Below are 20,079 nucleotides of genomic sequence, written 5' to 3' on the forward strand. Positions count from 1 at the left end.
ATTAGCCTCCTCTCCCTCCCAATATTATTTCTCCCTCTCCCCATGTGGTCCACTCTCTACTCATGTTGGGTTGCTTCTTTCCTTTTCTGACCTGCCCTAGTTCACTGTGTTACACATTTGCTTAACATCTACCATGTGGCATGCATTTCTCTGTATGCTGGCATTCAAAGATAAATAAATATTTACGTTTTGAAAAGCTTTCTTTAACAATGTACTCAAATTCCACCTCAGGGCAAACAAGAAACCCTATTTCTAGCCAATCACAGCACTGGCTATTATAGCAATTAGCCTTTGTGATTTGTTTTGTCACCTGATTTTGCCATATATTGCAAATTTTCAGAGAGCAGTGCCTCAATCCATTTAGGCTGCAATCACAAAAATACCATATACTGGGTGGCATCTAAACCACAGAAATTTATTTCTCACAGTTCTGGAGCCTGGGAAATCCAAGACTGATGTGCCGGCAGATTTGGTGTCTAATGAGAGCCTGCTTCCTGGTTCAGAGACAGCTGTCTTTGTGCTGTGCTTTCACATAGTGGGAGGAGCAAAGGAGCTGGCGGGGGTGGGGGGGTAGGGGGGTGTGTCTCTCTTTTCTAAGGGCAAGCTAATCCCATTCATGAGGGCTAAACTTTCCTGACCTAATCACCTCCCAAAGACCCCATCTCCTAATACCACCACACCAAGGGTTAGATTTCAACATATGAATTTTAGGAGGACATATCTGATACATGGCAAGCAGTGATTTTGTTTTGTTCATTTGTGTGACCTCATCAAAACATACAGTGCCTGACATATGATAGACCTTCAATTCATGTTCACTGAATTATTGAATGCATAGGTAAATAAATGAATTTTTAAAATCATGAATAAAGGAATCAATGGTTCTTAAGTATACTGGTTCATAACTTACTCTGTTTTTCAATGCTCAACTGAAATGCTTCTCTTCTAGTCCTTTCTGTGTTCCTTCTTTTTTCCCGCAACTAGGGTCCTGTTCTTCTGTCCTGTCCTCCTCATATTCAGAGAGCACTTAGAACATTCTCAGCAGCATGTGTAGTACCTTTGACACTGGGGCAGATAATTTTTAACCCCTTCTCTATTATTTCACACTTAGGACAAATTATTTTTATCCTCATTCTATTATTTTCAATAATAATCATGAAGTGAAATCAATAATAATAATCAGAAAAGAAAACAAACCAGAAAAAAAGTAACAGACCAATTTTTCTCAGAGAATAAACTCACTGAGGTACAGAGACTAATTTGCACACAAAATGACAAAACTGAAGGAATTCAAGTTTTATTTATTTTAGAATCACTATGCTATCATTGTTCACTTCAAATCTCATGCTTAAATACAAGGATATGCAATACCATAGCAGTCTGAAGAGACACTGAGTTACTCCAAAATGGTTACAAATTTCATCTCAAAATGCACATGTGTAGCAGGCATGGTCTGTATAACAGGATTTTGAATGAACTTTGACACGCATACATATAAGAGGATAAGTAAAGTTTTCTAATTTTAAACTTGTATATGCATATTATTAAAATTCAGCAGGAACCACAGCAGTAATTGCTTTGAATTTAGTTCTATACAAGATTTTTTTTAGGGAAGAATATTTTGTCTTTCATATTGTTTAGAATTGCTACAACATGGTGATAATAAAAAGACAGACTCAACTGTGGTGGGTTTATTATTGTTATTAACTTCTCTATGGACATTGTAGCCTCCTGTTACCTTTCCTCAAGGCAGATTGTCCCCACCACTCTACTCTCCATACACCATGTTTTTTTTTTTTTTTTTCTTTTTTTCTTTTGACCTACCGCTGTTGTCTTGTCTCTGTTGGAAAGTTCCAGGACAGAGGGCATACTTGATACATTCCTGTTCTTTCTCCTTACACTCTTCTGGTTCATCTTTCATTCTAGCCCTGATGGTTAATTTTCTATATCTACTTGGTGAGGCCATGGGGTGTCCAGGTAGTTAGCCAGAGATTTTTCTGGGTGTTCCTGCAAGAGGACTTACGAGTAAGACTTACATTTTCATTGGTGAAGTGAAACATATTGCCCTATGTAATGCAGGTGGGTTTCATCATTAGTGGATGACCTGACTTGAACAAAAGTGTAACCCTCTCCTGAGCAAAAGAATTCTCCGGCAGTCTGCCTCTGGAATTAATCTGCACCCCTGGCTGTTTTGAGTCTCTGGCCGGCTGTCCACATTACAGATTTGGAGATATGGAACTGTCAGTCTCCATTATCATGTGAGATAATGCCTTTTATGACACTTTCATAGCTTAAGTAACATGTAGATACCTGCAATATTGACAGGCATTTTGAGGATAAAAATGAAACATTTTTCATGTGGTTTTTGGTGGAAGCTAGAACCTTGAATAGTTCTGGGATAGAGAGGTGGGCATCAAACACTTCGACCAGGCATTTTATACCATGCCAACATTCTACCTAAACCTTTGTTCTCTTGGGAATGAAAAAATAGCCCTGTATCTGTCTGATCTTCTGCACCATTTGAAAAATGATCATTTATCTAACTAATCAGGTGACTTGTTTCACATATGACTACTTTCTGTTAATAATTAACATCACATAGTTCTACTGTAGCCCTTAAGATAGAGACAGGATAGAGAACTTTGCTACAAAGTAATGATCATAACCTTTCAAAAAAAAAAAAAAAGAAAGGGTTTCATGGGTTCTTACAAAGTTATTTAATCCTCACTTATTTGTTTAGGCATGTACAAAGAAAAAGATGTGTGGTGATGTGTGTCTCTTTCTAAAACACAAAAGTACTTATTAGACATTGGTTTTGAACTGAACTTTCACTGGACAAACTTTCACTGATTATTTGTTAACATTTGCTTCCCCATAAATCAATCACTTATTTTCATATTCAGGGTGGTCAGTGATCATGTCCTTTAAAGTTATTTATATTAGTTATGTTCCTTATGGTTTCTAAGGAAAGCATATGCTAGGTTCATGAAAGAATTTTGGAAGCACTGGGTTCGGTTTAGGGTCCTATATTTTAAGAGAAGTATGAAGATGTAAAGGTTGATCCTTTAAAAGGTTCAAATCACATGATTTTTTCTTTCTAGGAGGAAAAAAAAGGAATGGAAATTTTTATCTTTTTGAGTCCCTACATGAAGATATTATATTCTCTTACATTATATATATATATATATATATATATATATATATATGTGTGTGTGTGTGTGTATTTAAATATATATTCTTCATACATGTATTTATTGACCACCTACAAGGTATAGCTATTAGGACAAAGAAATATGGAATGTGATTTAGCCCGTGTATTAGTCAGGATTCTCCAGAGAAACACAACCAATATGAGCTAAAGATTTCATCTGGAAAAGGAGGTATAAAATAAGTTATGCATTTGTTAAGACTTCTTCAGGATTTGAACTGGTTAACATGACGTGTAATATTTTGTGTGTTCAATAAAATACAATTTACTATTAGTAAAAACTTACAGTGTAAGTTTTTGAAATATTGAGTGAAGAAATTGTAATTCTGTAGAAATCTTCCTTTTTTCTTAACACTTTACTTCTGTGAATTCCTTAGCCCACATTTTTTTATATATAAAATAATCAATATATAAAAAATTCTTTCCACAATAAATCATTTAAGTAAAGGCTGTTACCAGTTTGCTCTTATCATCTTCTGTCTCAGATTACAAAGTCATAGATATTTTTTTAAAGGGCCAAATGGACATAACTGCTGAAGCTGTGTGAGGGGTTCACATAGGTTCACATCTTCTCTAATTTTGATGGGTTTGAAAATATTAATAACACATGTTTTAAAGATTATATATTATTATTTGAGATAGAGAGAACAGGGGAGGGGCAAAGGGAGAGAGAGAATCTTAAGCAGGCTCCACACCCAGAGTGGGTCTTGATGCGGAGCTTGATCTCACAACCCTGAGACCATAACTTCTGGGCTGAAATCAAGAGTCAGACACTTAACTGACTGAGCCACCCAGGCACCCCTCAGTAATACATTTTAAGAGATATGTTAGAGCAGATGAGGCTAACTACTTAAGTACTGTGTGTATAACGTGTTAATAACAAATATTCAAAGTGATGACTGAGTTCACCTTTCTGCTAGTTTGCAGATTTGTATGCATATATTAGTGGGTTGGGACCCCAGTGGGCATGGGATACTTGTGTATTATTCAATGTTCATTTTTGTCTAATATTTGTCACCTACCTTTGGAATGGTTTCTCATAAAATGTATGTAGGCAAAAAGTTAAAATCATGCATTTGTTGACATTTTAAAATAATAAATATAAATGTAAAATTTATATATATATTTATATATATATATAAATTCATGCAAGAAATGAATTTTTGACAACTCACCTTTATTTAAGAAATACCAAAAATGATAAAGAAAGGGGAAACACATTTTTTTTCTTTTGATTTAATCTAACTGACATTCTAAACCTATCAGTAAATACAGATTAGGACTGGAAGCAGCAATATTTATATTTTTATTATAGGAACATAATATTATTAATATAAACATTCTACTACCATTCTATTATTGTTTTTTTGAGTTATTTATTTATTTTAGAGAGAGAGAATGACTGGGTGAGGGAGGAGCAGAGGTAGAGAGAGAATCCCAAGTAGACCCCCTGCTGATCATGGAGGCTGATGTGGGGCTTGATGCCATAACCCTGAGATGGTGACCTGAGCTGAAGTCATGAGTCTGACACTTCCTAAGCTGAGCCACCCAGGCACCCCACTACCATTCTGTTTTTTAAAAGTTTACACATTCTGTGTATTTGCTGATCGATTTCCTGATTGTTAAGGAAAGAATTTGTGATCCCCAAAATAAGGAAATTTTTTCCACAACATACATTTATCTCCCTATGAAACATATTATGTGCATCAGCTGGAAGTGGTATTTCCTTTGACACCTACATAGCCAGGTAATTTTTTTTAGTCATATATGTTCTAACTTCTGGAATTTAATTTTGCACACACTGAAAGAGTGCTGGTTTTGGAAATCCTTAAGCTTCATATCTTTAACACCTTAAAGCCATTTTGTTTATAACTTTAAGCTTCAGGCCCTATTGATTGATAGTCTCCCACGGATCATGAATGCATGATTCCCAGGCACGAGAACACAGAAAAATTCTCTCCTTTTTCTCTTCAACCTTGACAATCTGGGGGACAAATCTCTTAATATTTGGCTGGTTCTCCGTAAAAATCAAAAGGAGACAGAATCTGGGGCAGTCGGCTGCATGACCATTGTGAGACTGTGACGGTCTGAGATCTCACCCTACTTGCAAACTAATAAGGAAAACTGCCATGGTCTCGTGCATGTTGGCAGCACACTTGAGACTTCCAGGGTCAGACAAATGATTTCATTATTAGCAGCAATAAGAGTAGCCAGAGTCTCAGTCTGTGCCAGTTCTTTGAGCCCAGTTTCCTGAAAGGAGAAGCAGAATCAGGTAGCAACTGTATGCTCATACTCAGCGGACTGTGTTACAGGAGAGGAACATGAGCTCAAGGAGCCCAAATCTTTTATAATGAGCAGTAAACCTGCCTAATATTTGCCCCAGAGGAAGACACTACCTTTATGAGAAAGGACAGTAAGCAGAGCTGCCCTTTGCTCCTGAGAGAGACGTAATCCCTAACTTTCCTCCATTCATTCTACAAACATCTTGGAAAGATAGCCCAGAGCCACGGCAGCCCAAGCCTCTGCTCATAAGATGTGCAGACATACGCAAGACCCATAGCAATTTGTCTCTTCACAGACACAGAAAGAAAAACGTTAAAAGGATCAAAAGTTTTTCTAGAACAGTAGTCAGTCGTGTGCCATACACGAGGCAGTGGGCTAGCACACGAGGTAAGAGAACCCAAGAAGGGGAAGAATGACCTTGAATGGGAGCTACAGCTAGAAGAGAGGTGTTCATGTTTACTGCTTGAGAGAAGAAACCAATCGAGAGGGAGACAGAGAGATGAGGAAAAGCACAGAGGAAAATCTCCATAGGAGCAATTACTACAACCCTGTAGACAATACTGCTTTTCCTTCTGTTCGAAGCCTCCTCACATTGACAATACACAGATTTCCAAATGGGGTTAGATAAACTGAAACCTCAAATTCCTTGACTCCTGGACTTGCTTTGTTGTTACAAGGCCAGCCAACTCTAACCTATTCTCTTTCTCTCTGTCCTTAGGCTTTTCTCCAAAGATATAAGGTCAATTTAATTCAATTTAACTGATTTGACCTGTTGGTGTTTATTGATTGCACTGCCACTGATTAAGCATCCTACCTGCTCTACTTCCTAATCATCCACAGTTTCTTCCTCTCTTGGAGTTGGAAAGAATGACTCTCAGGCCGCGCAGGCCTCCAGATCAGTGGGGAGATCCCTCCTTTAATGGAACTACGGATGAAATCCTGCCTGTTAGACTGTCTTTATGAGGAGACTCCCACTTCACTATTTTTCAGGTATGAATTTCGCAGAGAAAGGCGTCATGTCTATGGTGTGAAGTCAGAACTGATTTCAGTTACTTACCTGCTAGTGAAAGAAAAAAAAAATTTATTAAAGACAACAAATGACTGCCACTTTTATTTCCGGGGGCAGAGCTAAATATCTCGGTGAAACATAACATCACTTTGTGCTTTTACTTCAGATGAGGATATTTACCCATCTTCTGCCTGAGATAATAAACATTTATTGACGTTTGATGGCATTGGCTCTTTCTCCTATATTTGGGGAGGGGAAATGCACATTTTCTCTCAGACAGCTGGTAGAGAGGAGTGGGGAGATTCCTTCCTGTGTGCACAGAAAGCAGCAGTTTGGCTCACCTGCTAATCAACCCCTGCTCCCACATTTACTGTGACTTGAGCATGTCACTAAACTGCCATTTTTAATCTACATCTCAAACGGAGTGACTAATACCTACCCTGTAGTTATTAATATATGCAGAACACTGAGTCCAGTGTTTGTGTGCTAAGAAAAAAATGAATTAGTTTTGTTAATATCAATTACTAGAGAGCTACTGAATGTTCTGGAACATTCCAGAAACAAAGGGGAAAGGGAGAAATAATTCCCATTATTTCCATCATCTACACCAAATACACATTCCTACTTTGCTCAGATAATTTTTTTTTTAATTCACCCCGTGCTTTGTTTATTCGATCTAAACCCAATTCATTTTTTTTTAAAGATTTTATTTATTTACTTGAAAGGAAAAAGAGAAAGAGAGAGAGGGAGTGAAGGGAGAGTGGCAGAGGGAGAAGAAGAGAGAGAAGCAAGACCCCCTGCTGAGCAAGGAGCCCGACGCAGGACTTGATCCCAAGACCCTGAAATCATGACCTGAGCTGAAAGACTGATGTTTAATCAACTGAGCCACCCAGGTGCTTCTAAACACAATTCATTTGTTTATTCATTTTTTCTTTTTTTAACTGAGTAAACACTAATATTTTAGGATTTTATAGTCTAGTTGAGCATGAAGGAGGTTGAGAAAATCCAGGGGTTGGGGAACATTGAGAACACTGGCTTTATCTTAAACACACAGCTCAAAAGTTTCCAAATCCTTAGTGAATATTTCCCAGACCCTCAACCCCTGCCTTCTAGGTCAGTGCTTCTCGTCATTGTTACTCCTACACTGTTGGCTTGTACCATCCCACTGTGTTATTTTAATGATTTAGATGCCTGTCTATCCACGTACATAATGAGCCCTCAGAACGTGTCCTTGACTTCTAGCACTGGGAAGATGCTCGATACATGTGTGAATGAACTCATAAATAAATAGCATTCTGAATAAGTTAATTAATGGCAGTAGAGAAGTCCAGAATGGGAACAAAAGTGTAGCCTTGTTTAATTAGAGCAGGGTACCTGACATCTTTACCTGCATGGGGGCCACATGAAGGCAGGCAGGGAGGCATGCTTTTGGTGTTATATGGAACAGCTATTTTATGGAGGACCAAGAACAAAAGGATAGGTCTTCTGGGGGGATTGGTCTGCTTTAAGGCCCTTTCTTCATCCTGGGATTCACTTTCCCTACTCTACCTCCTACCCCTCTTCACCCAACATAATCCTATCAAAGGGAGTCTGGCTCAAGAACATTCTTGCTCAGTAGTAGTGGGTGATCTGGTGACTATAGCAGAGGCTGGGAGGAAATTCCAACTGGGATGCGCAGGAAAGCATACCACAGTGTTGAATAGGGAGCAGAGTAATCCTAGTCAGTTAAAGCAACCCTGTCTCCAGGCAGGTAGTCAATGAAAAGGGAATCAGAGCCCTCAAAATTTCAGGTGCAAAATCATCTCTTTCGTGAATTATTATAAGAACCCTTTAGTATGAAACCGAGGGTAGCAATGTAAGAAGGAGAAAGGAGCAGTTCTGAAACATTTTGGAGAATTAATCAATAGTATTAAAGTTAAATTTTATTAAGCACCTACTGTGCCCCCAGGAATAAGAATTTTGCATGCTTTACCAGTTTTTCATCTTAAATTTAAACTCTATGATGTCGGTGTCCTTGTGCTCATTTTCTAAGTGGAAATCAGGATCTCTGGGGAGTCAGACAGCCTGCCTGTGTTCCCAAAGTTTATAAGCCACAGAGGTGAGGTTCAAAACTATGTCATTCTGATGCCAAGTCCTTGTTCTTTAGAGGCTTTTAATTCTGCCTCCCCAGGTTGGGTGTAGGGAGAATGTAAATAAAAATTATTCCACGGTTTGAGTTGTTGTATCTAAAAATGATGGTGTTTTTGAAGCTCTAGTAAAACAACTGAAAAGAACCTTTTGAGGGATGCCTGGGTGGCTCACTCTGTTAAGCGTCTGCCTTTGGCTCAGATCATGAACTCAGAGTCTTGGGATCAAGACCTGCATCAGGCTCCCTGCTCAGAGGGAAGCTTGCTTCTCCCTCTCCCACTTCCCCTGCTTCTGTTCCTTCTCTTGCTGTGTGTCTCTCTCTCTGTCAAATGAATAAATAAAATCTTAAAAACAAAAGAAGAAAAGAACCTTTTGAGTAGATGCATCTATACTTTGTACATTGTACTTTGTACCACCTTCTAATATAGCTCTTCTGTACATGATCAGTGGACCTTTGGGAGTAATGATATTTTAGTTCACTCACCTTGTAATGGATATATTTGTATTAGATTCCTCATAAGTTTGCAGTGAGGATGAACCCAATAAATACTATTATTCACTATTATGAGTATTTGGTTAGAAAACAACATGATATTTACTTCTGGTAATGTACATGATTTTGTTTTCAGCTGTTGGAATAAACTTTCTGCATTCAACTGGGAAAGATTTTCTTCTACTCTTAAAGAAAAGTAGTCTGTTAATGAGAATAGTGTGTTATTCTTCCTTGAGCCTTATAAGTCAAACTGTGTGTAAACATTCTACGTCCATTATTTTATTAATTCTAAAATTCCATAGAAATTAATGAATGCTGGAGACAGATTTTAAAAATACTTTTTCTCACTAATATGTAATTCATGGATGGGTTTCAGAAAATAATAAATTTTTAAAAATTCTAGATGCGTGCTAGTGTGTATTTCATCCATTTCTCAATGGAGTCTATTACCCACTCTATCTCACACGAGTGATTAAAAATTGCTTTTCTAAGAATTTGACAAAGTACAGCTTCCTTTTTTGATCAAAACTCTTCAAAGTGTAGGGATAGTGGGTACATACCTCAATATCATCAAAGCCATCTATGAAAAACCCACAGTAAATATCATCCTCAATGGAGAAAAACTGAGAGCTTTTCCACTAAGGTCAGGAACACGGCAGGGATGTTCATTGTCACCACTGCTATTCAACATGGTACTAGAAGTCCTAGCCTCAACAATCAGACAAACAAACAAACAAACAAAAAATTAAAGGCATCCAAATTGGCAAAGAAGAAATCAAACTATCACTCGTTGCAGATGACATGATACTTTATGTGGAAACCCCAAAAGACTCCACTCCACGTCTGCTAGAACTTGTACAGGAATTCAGTAAAGTGTCAGGATATAAAATCAATGCACAGAAATCAGTTGCATTTCTATACACCAACAATAAGACAGAAGAGAGAGAAATTAAGGAATCAATCCCATTTACAATTGCACCCAAAACTATAAGATACCTAGGAACAAACCTAACCAAAGAGGCTAAGAATCTATACTCAGAAAGCTATAAAGTACTCATGAAAGAAATTGAGGAAGACACAAAGAAATGGAAAAATGTTTCATGCTCATGGGTTGGAAGAACAAAATTTGTGAAAATGTCTATGCTACCTAAAGCAATCTATACATTTAATGCAATCCCTGTCAAAATGCCATCGATTTTTTCAAAAAAAATGGAACAAATAATCCTAAAAATTATATGAAACCAGAAAAGACCTCGAATAGCCAGAGGAATGTTGAAAAAGAAAGCCAAAATTGGTGGCATCACGATGCCAGACTTCAAGCTCTATTACAAAGCTGTCATCATCAAGACAGTATGGTACTGGCACAAAAACAGACACATAGATCAGTGGAACAGAGTAGAGACCCCAGAAATAGGCCTTCAACTCTATGGTCAACTAATTTTCAACAAAGCAGGAAAAAATGTCCAATGGAAAAAAGACATCCCCTTCAGTAAATGGTGTTGGGAAAATTGGATAGCCACATGCAGAAAAATGAAAGTGGACCATTTCTTACACCACACACAAGAATAGACTCCAAATGGATGAAAGACCTCAATGTGAGACAGGAATCCATTAAAATCCTTGAGGAGAACACAGGCAGCAACCGCTTCAACCTCAGCCACAGCAACTTCTTCCTAGAAACATCACCCAAGGCATGGGAAGCAGGGGCAAAAATGAACTATTGGGACTTCATCAAGATCAAAAGCTTTTGCACAGCAAAGGAAACAGTCAACAAAACCAAAAGACAACTGACAGAATGGGAGAAGATATTTGTAAATGACATCAGATAAGGGGCTAGTATCCAAAATATATAAAGAACTTATCAAACTCAACACCCAAAGAACAAATAACCCAATCAAGAAATGAGCAGAGAACATGAACAAACATTTCTGCAAAGAAGACATCCAGATGACCAAGAGACACATGAGAGAGTGCTCCACATCACTCAGCATCAGGGAAATACAAATCAAACCACAATGAGATATGACCTCACACCAGTCAAAATTGCTAAAATTAACAATTCAGGAAACAACAGATGTTGGCAAGGATGTGGAGAAAGGAGAACCCTCATACGCTGTTGGTGGGAATGCAAGCTGGTGCAACCACTATGGAAAATAGCATGGAGGTTCCTCAAAAAGTTGAAAATAGAGCTACCTTACGACCCAGCAATTGCACTACTGGGTATTTACCCAAAGATAGAAATGTAGTGATCCGAAGGGGCACGTGCACCCGAATGTTTATAGCAGCAATGGCAAGAACCTAGATGTCCATCAACAAATAAATGGATAAAGAAGAGGTGGTATATATATACAATGGAATACTATGCAACCATCAAAAGAAATGGAATCTTGCCATTTGCAACGACATGGATGGAACTAGAGGGTATTATGCTTTGCAAAAAAAGTCAATCAGAGAAAGACAATTATCATATGCTCTCCCTGATAGAGGAAGTTGAGAGGCAATGTGGGATTTTGGGGGGTAGGAAAAGAATAAATGAAACAAGATGGGATTGGGAGGGAGACTAACCATAAGAGACTCTTAATCTCACAAAACAAACTGACGGTTGCTGGTGGGGAGGAGGGTAGAGAGAGGGTAGTTGGGTCATGGACACTGGGGAAGGTATGTGCTATGGTGAGTGCTTTTAAGTGTGTAAACCTGGCGATTCACTGACTTGTACCCCTGGAGCTAATAATACATTATATGTTAATAAAAAAAAGTAAAAAAAAAAATTAAATATAACTAACTAAATAAATAAATAGAACCTAAATTTTGAAAAAAAAATTGTTTTTCTATAGGTACTGATTCAAATCCTTTTTGGAAAGGAGCAGTGTTCACTAATATGCTAAATGAAATTATTGCACAGAGAGTGCTTCACCTTCATGCAAATTTGTTGCCTATTTAAGGGGTGTGGGGAACAATAGCAACAATCCCTTCTTCCATATTTAAGCCATACCTAAGTCATTAACAAATTCCCAGTGGGAAATTTTTAATATACATATAACTGTGATAGGATTCTAAAGTCAATCCAGGGGATGGAAAGTTCTGCTCTTTTTCCAAAGCCCCCCAAAAAATCCTTGGTGGTGCAACACAAGGGAGCATATACAAAACTTTAAGACTGTGGTGTCAGAGTTAAGCAGGTACTTCATGTCTTCCTGTTGTTATTTGAGTTTGTCCTTTATGCTACCCTTACGATAACTATTTTTTTTTCCTTTTTAATCAAGTATGAGGTTTAGTTTAAGATTTAGAACTTGCCAATGATGCACAAAGGGAAGGGATTGGTATTATTTGATGTTAGTTGCAGTTTCTAGACAAGATGTGGAAAGAATTGGATAAAAGACTTTTAATACTTCATCTAAGATTTTTCCTGTAATGAGTAGTTAACAGGAGTCAAAATTTTCTGTATCTTTTTCATTAAAAAATGTCAATAGTTATTTCTATCCTTATCAGTATTTTCACAGCACATAAAACAACGGGTTTAGTTTTTAAAAATAATTTTATGTCATCTGCTTCTTTGTCTGACCTTTCAGTCTGGTGTTGCGAAAGCCTGAGCTATGCATTACCTCAGTCAGAGTCATGGTCCCATTAGGTCTTTGGGTCTTTTCCTCTATTTCAGTGATATGTTGAAGATGACCTTGAAAATTCCTTTGAGCTTTGAGTTTCTGTGATCTTCTAAGCATTGGTTGTTGACAGAACCAGAATTTGTAAACTTAAAAGTATTTTAAAAATCATCTATTTCATGAGCATCAGAAAGTAACTTCTTGTTTAAGATTTCTGTGTTAAAGAGGACAGTGGTCTCTACATTGGGTCTCAGTGTCTAGTCAGCTACTCTTGCCTGACACAGAGAACGTGGATTTTGTCACTGTGACTCATATGTGAAAGCACATTCAAAGGTTATGTCATGACGCCTCAAAGAAGGTTCTTCTCAGAATTGTGTTCTTGTTAGTGTGAAAGATCTCCAGTTAGCTTTTATGAAGATGAAGATTGGGTTGTGATTTTGAAAGAGGTAAGAAGGAAAAAGGAGAGAGGTGATTCTTACAATAGAAATAATTGGATTTCTACATAATTTTTATCTATCTGGAGGGTTCTATAAAATCTCTTCACTTTATGTTTCTTTGGAAATCCTTTTTTATTTACATTTCTATGGTGCGACTTTTTTTTTTTTCTTTTCTGAATCAGGATCATCTATGCGTTTTAACTTATCTATTCATAGCCACCTTTGTAGACATCACCTTCTTAGTGTAGAGAAATATTAGAGCACTGATTTGGAACTATGGCAGGGATTGGAAGAGGTGAGAATGATACTGGAAAGATAGATGCAGAAGAGAGAGGTGGGGATGTGTGAAATATAAGGTTACAAATGTAAATAACTTCTTCAAGAAGTTCCCATAAATTGAAAAAATAAAGTAAAATAATTATTAAAATTCTTTTTTTCTAGATATCTTGAGGTTAAGCATTAAAAATATATTTTGCTTTTTAATGAGGACAATCTGGGACTTAAGAGACATGAATGGGAATTTTTAACTTTGCAATATCTTTAAAAATTCAAGCTAATTTGTGCTATGAGTTTTTAGTTTACTCAGTGATCTCATATTCTTTAAGTTAAATATCGTTTCAAAGAATACTTTCCTGTCTAATCATGGGTCTTCTTTCTTTGAAGTGTGTGACACAGAAAATGTAATTTGCAAAATAAGTTTCTACGAAATGGAGACAGAGATAAATGAGCTCACAAAAAAAGAACCAAAAAAATGGAGGAACTCTTTAGGAAGAGGGAAGCATTCCTGAATATGACGTCTGTGGGAAAACGGTGCTAGTCATTCATTTTTACATGAATAAAGGGGTTTTGTTTGGTTGGTTTTTGATAATAAGTTAAAAAAAATCAAACAAAACCTAGTCTTCTCAAGGGCTACATGTGAAAAGGTAACCTTGTAGCAACTCTCTCTCACACACGGGATCTAAAATATTCCCATTCAATAAGTTCTGATAGATTCTATTTTCAAAAAAGATGTAACTTTTTCTCAAGTAGCTTTTAGGAATCCTTGCCAAACTTTTGGAGTTGCATGACTCTTAGGGGAAAAGAGAGAGAGAGAGAGAGAGAGAGAGAGAGAGAGAGACATTGAAGAACAAGGTATTAAAGCGACCCATCCAAAGTAAATCTCCCTTCCGCCAATTGGAGACATTGAAGTGTAAGAATAAATGGACGGGGCCGTAAATGCCTAAGAAACTGGGGGTTCACGGAGTGTGCACTTCTAGTTGTGCTGTTTCTCCATTAACATCCCTACCATATGTCTCAGATTTAGCTGATTTTATTTTCAGAAGATAAAAGGCGCCAAATCATCCACCACACTGGCACCTTTAATGAGCTGGGGTTATTTTGCCTCTTAGCTTACATGTGAAAATCAATAGAAAAGCTCACCCTCTCGCTTTCAGTCAAGTCTAGACACACTGGGAGCAGGGATGCAAAGTTTATTTGTGGTCCTATCATACACAATAAAGATTCTGTAATGGTTATTTTTCCGTCACCTTTGCTTGACCTGAAAAATTTTAATAGGATCTAAAATATCTCATGCTTGACCTATTACTGTCAAATAACAATCAAGATGCTATGTTTAAAACTGACTTTAAAGCAGAATAACAACACATTTGCTAAGCAATATTGAATGAAATGCAGACTTCTCAGTAGTTTCTAGTAAAATCGTTGTTAGGCTGTGTAAATACGAGCTCAAAGAATAGAGAAGAAGCCTAACACTTAGGAGGAAGCTTGACTCTACTTTTTTCATGCAAATTACCTCAAAATTTTGAAAATGTGTTACCCTTACACATGTGTTCTTAAAAATAAATAAATATGTATGTATTTACAATATTAATTTGAAATTACATATTCCCTCATTTAACACATGCAAAGTAAATTCTGACCTATTTTATGCTACAGAGTAGGTATTTGTAACATAAAGTGCCTATCTGAGGAAAGAAATTATTAGAAATAAATAATGCAATCCATAGCAAGTATCAGCATATTTTAAAAATAAATTTGGAAATATATATTACGCCATATTTGGTAGGAACACAGAACGGGCAGATTTTATATGCTTAAATGAATGCTATTTTACCGTTCAAATGTTGTCTAAATGACGTAGCGTGCCGGACTCCTGATTTGCAGACGGCTTTGGCGTCTTTCCTCTAATTTGACCGAGGTTATATGACATTTGATATTTTGATTGCTCATCTTGTGGAAGACGACGGTTAGCTATAGGTTAATAGAAAGTTCGTACCACGATGGCAGACAGTAAGTTTTGAATCTGCTTATAACGAAATGTAACAGCGCACCCTGCTAAGAACTCTACTATTCATGCTGAGGTTTAAACACTGGAATTGGGTTCCCAGTGGATTTTCACTTTCACAAGTACTTAATGCAGCTTTAGGTGTCTCAGGGGCAAACTGAACTGGCCACTGAATATCCTTTTTAAGGGGAGTTAACAATGGCTTAGTTCTACCTCTCTTGAAATACAGGATTCATGTTTTTCTCTCTTAAAATTTAGTGTTCCTAGAGGCAGTCGGGAACATTAGAGAATGAGACTGTATTTATCCATCCCAAGCTAGGTACAATGTAGGTGAGGGCAATCCAATGTTCCCTGCGGTGCTTTGTCAAAGCTTTTTAACCCTACACTGAAAGGATAACCACTTCAGAGTGAGGTTACAATTGAAACTCCAAACCTATTAAAAACTTGGGCCTTTACATTGGTGCAGGCTTTTGATTATAAAAAAATTCTATGTACTTTTGAGGATGTACACTTCTGTGCCAGAGGTGATATTGTGAACCCTGGACTTATTACAGGTGCAGCCAATTCTAGGATTAGAACCCAGACCTTAGATCCTTTCTTTTTGAACGAGATTGTGATTTTATTTGGGGCTGGAAGAGTTACGAGGCAAACCAACTCAAGCTAAAGTCATAGAGCACACATAAAAATGGTGCTGGGAACAGAGAAAGTAAAAAAGTTACATCTATGATCGAAGGTATCTCCTGCTAAAAAAATTCATGCATGCATATACACACATACATAAGTAGATCAGACAGAGGAAGTCATGGTAGCTTTGCATTTTGATAACTTAGAAATAACCCCACTTAGAATATATTAGTCAGGGTAAGTTAGGCAATGCTGTGATAACAAACAACTCCAAAGTCTCAACGAATTTGAACAAAAAGTATGTATTTCTCCTTCACAGTAGTCACGGAGACCCTACAGGCATCTGTCTTCTACTCCTAGTGATCCAGATCTTCAAACATCTCAATACAAGGTTTTTGCTTTCATTTCCAAGCAAAGGAAGAGATGGCCTGAGATCTCACAGGGGTAAGTAAATGCACTCATTTGGAAATGACACATTACTTCCTCTCATGTTTCCTTGGCCAAAGACTATCAAGGGAGCGGGGAAGTTAAAAGACCACTTCTTCTCATCCCCACCATAAGCCAAAGGAGAAGAACTGGAAATACCAGGGAGTAACCCCAGTATCCTTCACATACGAGGTGACAGAATTATAGGTAGGAGATCCATTCACTTTTTAACTATCTCAAACAGGTATTGCTGAATTAACAAATATAACTGATTGTGAATAAAGGGAGATTTTGACATTATTCCTAATGATGTCTCGATAAAAATCAATAACATAATTTTTATAAAACCACACAAATATGCATATTTATAAAGTACTGCATTTCATTAAATATTCAAATGGCATTTCAATATTTAAACAAAATCCATAGACTAATTTCATTATTGTCACAGGCAGAATATTATATTACTTGAAAAGTACTCAATAAGATTGATTTGTGTTCTCTGTAAAATGTAGTCTCCACTGACCACTTGCCAGGTTGGGTTACAAGAGCCTTTCAAACCACAAACTGTGCTGTGGTCTTTACAATGCGATGCCTGGAATGCTTACATTAGGCTTTGGAACACTACAAAATATCAATGGCCAGTTCACAGCCAATACCTATCCAGGCAGAGGCACTTTGCTGCAGATCGTTTGAAGTTGCTATTACTGTAAATCAAAGGCTTATGGTGTTCTTATTTTTTTTCCCTTTGCCCTTCTAGAATATTCATAAACAAATTGTATATCTCTGCACCCAGAAAAGATAAACCTCTAGCTATCATCATTTAATCCCTCCCCGACTTTTAAATAAACCCCATCAATACTATTCATTATTAATGAAAGGTAGGATGATTCCTGGATGAAGTTTTAGTTCAGGCGGCAAATCGATACTTCTGACCATGTCTGTTTCATTATTGACAACGTCTACCCACATTTACTCTTATAATTAAGTTTTAGTTCAACTCCTAACTTTTCTCCAGCGTTTGAAATGGCTATATGGTGTTCTTAATTTCAGCTGCTGTTTCATCTTTCTCAGTAGGTGCCTATTTTATTGTTAAAGGTCATACTCATTTGTCTGCTCCAACAAAGGCAGCCCTTAAAGTTGGCTGTGGTTTTGACAGACAGTGGTCCCTATAAGTGATGGCCTTCAGGACAGAGCTGGCACTGGGAGTCAGTCACCACAGCAAGGGGAATAACAGATAACAAATCATGCCACTATTTTTCCTCTTGGCGTGATGGACGACAGCACAGCGGGGGTAACTTTTCAATGTCCTCAGATTAAAAACCCCTCAAACAAATGAGTTCTGAAAATACTGCCCAGGGGCATGAAAGGGAGCTGTTGGGCTCCAAATACTTTTAAAAAATAGGTTTTTTTTTTTTTAAATGTACAATTTATGGTCACTCAATGTAATTATCTAATTTTCAGTGATACTTTCAATTTTATACACACAAAGCTCGGCTGTAGATTTGAGGGGCTGTTGTCATCACGGATATAAAGCTTTTCGGAGAGAAGCATGTAGTGCTTTGCAAGGCATAGCAAACAAAATTCTAAAGGGAAATTTGGTATTTGTCAGTGTATCATATGCATTTCGGTGTAATACAGATTATTTTAAACAGTATTGTTTACATGACATATTAATCAGCTCCTCACTGAATGGTAGAAAGAAAGATAATCAAATGATCAAGCTCTGGCTATATGTTAAATCACCTCTTCATTTCCTGGTCTGTTGTTAGCATCCCTAAAAGCAGTGCAAAATAAAATACAAATATTTACACTTAAAAATATTAATTCTACTTTCCCTGACATATTACATTGTCAAATAATTTTTTTTATTAACTGAAAAGTAGAAAATGAAAAAATCCTATTATTTCTAATTTTAAAAAATGCAATCAGGTTATTTATTCTCTACCTGTCATTAAAATGACTATATGAGTAGGTAAATATAATGTACAATAGTCATAATTTTATGTGTATATAAAAATGTGTGTATATATCATGCATGTGTATAAACCATGAGAACAGGATAACATTTGTCTGGATGTTTTAGCCATTTTCATAGTTAATATGCCTGAGCAGCTTGCTGTAATCAGTGATTATGGGCCTCTCTCCCAGGAAGATTGATTCAGCAGTTTTGAAATGAGGCTTGAAATCTGTATTAATGTGGGTCTGAGGTGATCTAGATATAACTTGATCTAGCTGTAATTGGGGAACCAGGCTGGGCTTGTTGACGTTGGATTAGCACTCCTAGGTCCCAGTGTTTTGTACAGAAATGCTGGCTTTCGAGCCAGGTGGACGAAGGTTTGCATTTTGGTTTTACTAGCCGTGTGACCTTTGGCACGTTACTCAACTTCTCCGAACCTCAGCTTTATGGATGGTTCCCTGGCAATAATGAATCATATCTTGAAGGACTATTGGGAGATTAAGAAGTGGCCGGATAAAAGCAAGTGGTCTTGACTTGCTAATTATACAGCTGAAAAGCTTAAGACAACACAATTAGGAGCTTGAATTAAAACACCTTTTTAAGGGATAAATGGGCTCTCCCACCTCTTCCTGCCCCACAGACCCAGGGCTTTGGGGCTTTCCAAGGCACCGTGAAAGCCGCCAGTATATATAGTTGAAGTTATCTATTCTTAGCTCTGAACTCTAAGACCTAAATAAATCTAGTTCAGATATTAGCCACTCTCTCAAATCTTGTACTTTGCTTGATCTTCCAGAGTGAACCTGGGCCTTTGGTAATCACTCACTCAACATGCTTACCCAATCCCGACCATACACCGAGGCTCAGAATTTCTTTCTCAGAGGATGAAATGAGCTATGCTCTCCACGGACCAGGGGCCATTCTAGGTGGAATGGGGATTTGCTGTCTTTGTTTCACATTGCTAACTTTTTAGTAATGCAGGGCAGGATGCTCTGATTTCTGGCAGTGCCCCCATTTCCTCACCTTTAAATGGCAACTATAAGAATCTTACCCCCTGGGATAAAAATTAAAATGAGTCACTATGTATGGAATGGCACCCAGGAAGTGACTTGCCCAAGGTCACACTGCCCAAGGATGTGTTTTGCGGATTTGAATGCATTTGCTGGAATCCAGGCATCGGAGTTCTGATTTTGCTTGGGTTGTTTATAGTTTATAACTCCTTGATCTTACCTGACAGTGTGAATCCAACCCAGAGGGAGAGTGAATAGTAAAATATATGAAGTTATGTAACTAGACCTATAATACATGCAAGGAGATAAAATGAAATATGTTTAAAAATAAAATGAAAATATACAATATTTGAATTTTTTACGTATTTACTTTTTGTATAAAAATGTATATGTTTTTCTGGTCTCCCTATTTTTCCAACACAATGGGCAAGACTGTTACATTCCTGAGACCTTCAAGAGGTATCACCACAGTGCAACATGTATGTGTATAGGTATTGTCTTACTAAGTCAGATGTAGCCTACTCTATTCACTCTTCTGCCTTTCTTGCACTTAATTCTATATGTATTCTTAATAAATCATTAATAGATTCTTTAAGGTAGAAATATATAGAATAAAAAATAAAAG

The sequence above is a fragment of the Mustela nivalis genome (assembly GCF_964662115.1).
Source record: "Mustela nivalis genome assembly, chromosome: 2".
Lineage (NCBI taxonomy): Eukaryota > Metazoa > Chordata > Mammalia > Carnivora > Mustelidae > Mustela > Mustela nivalis.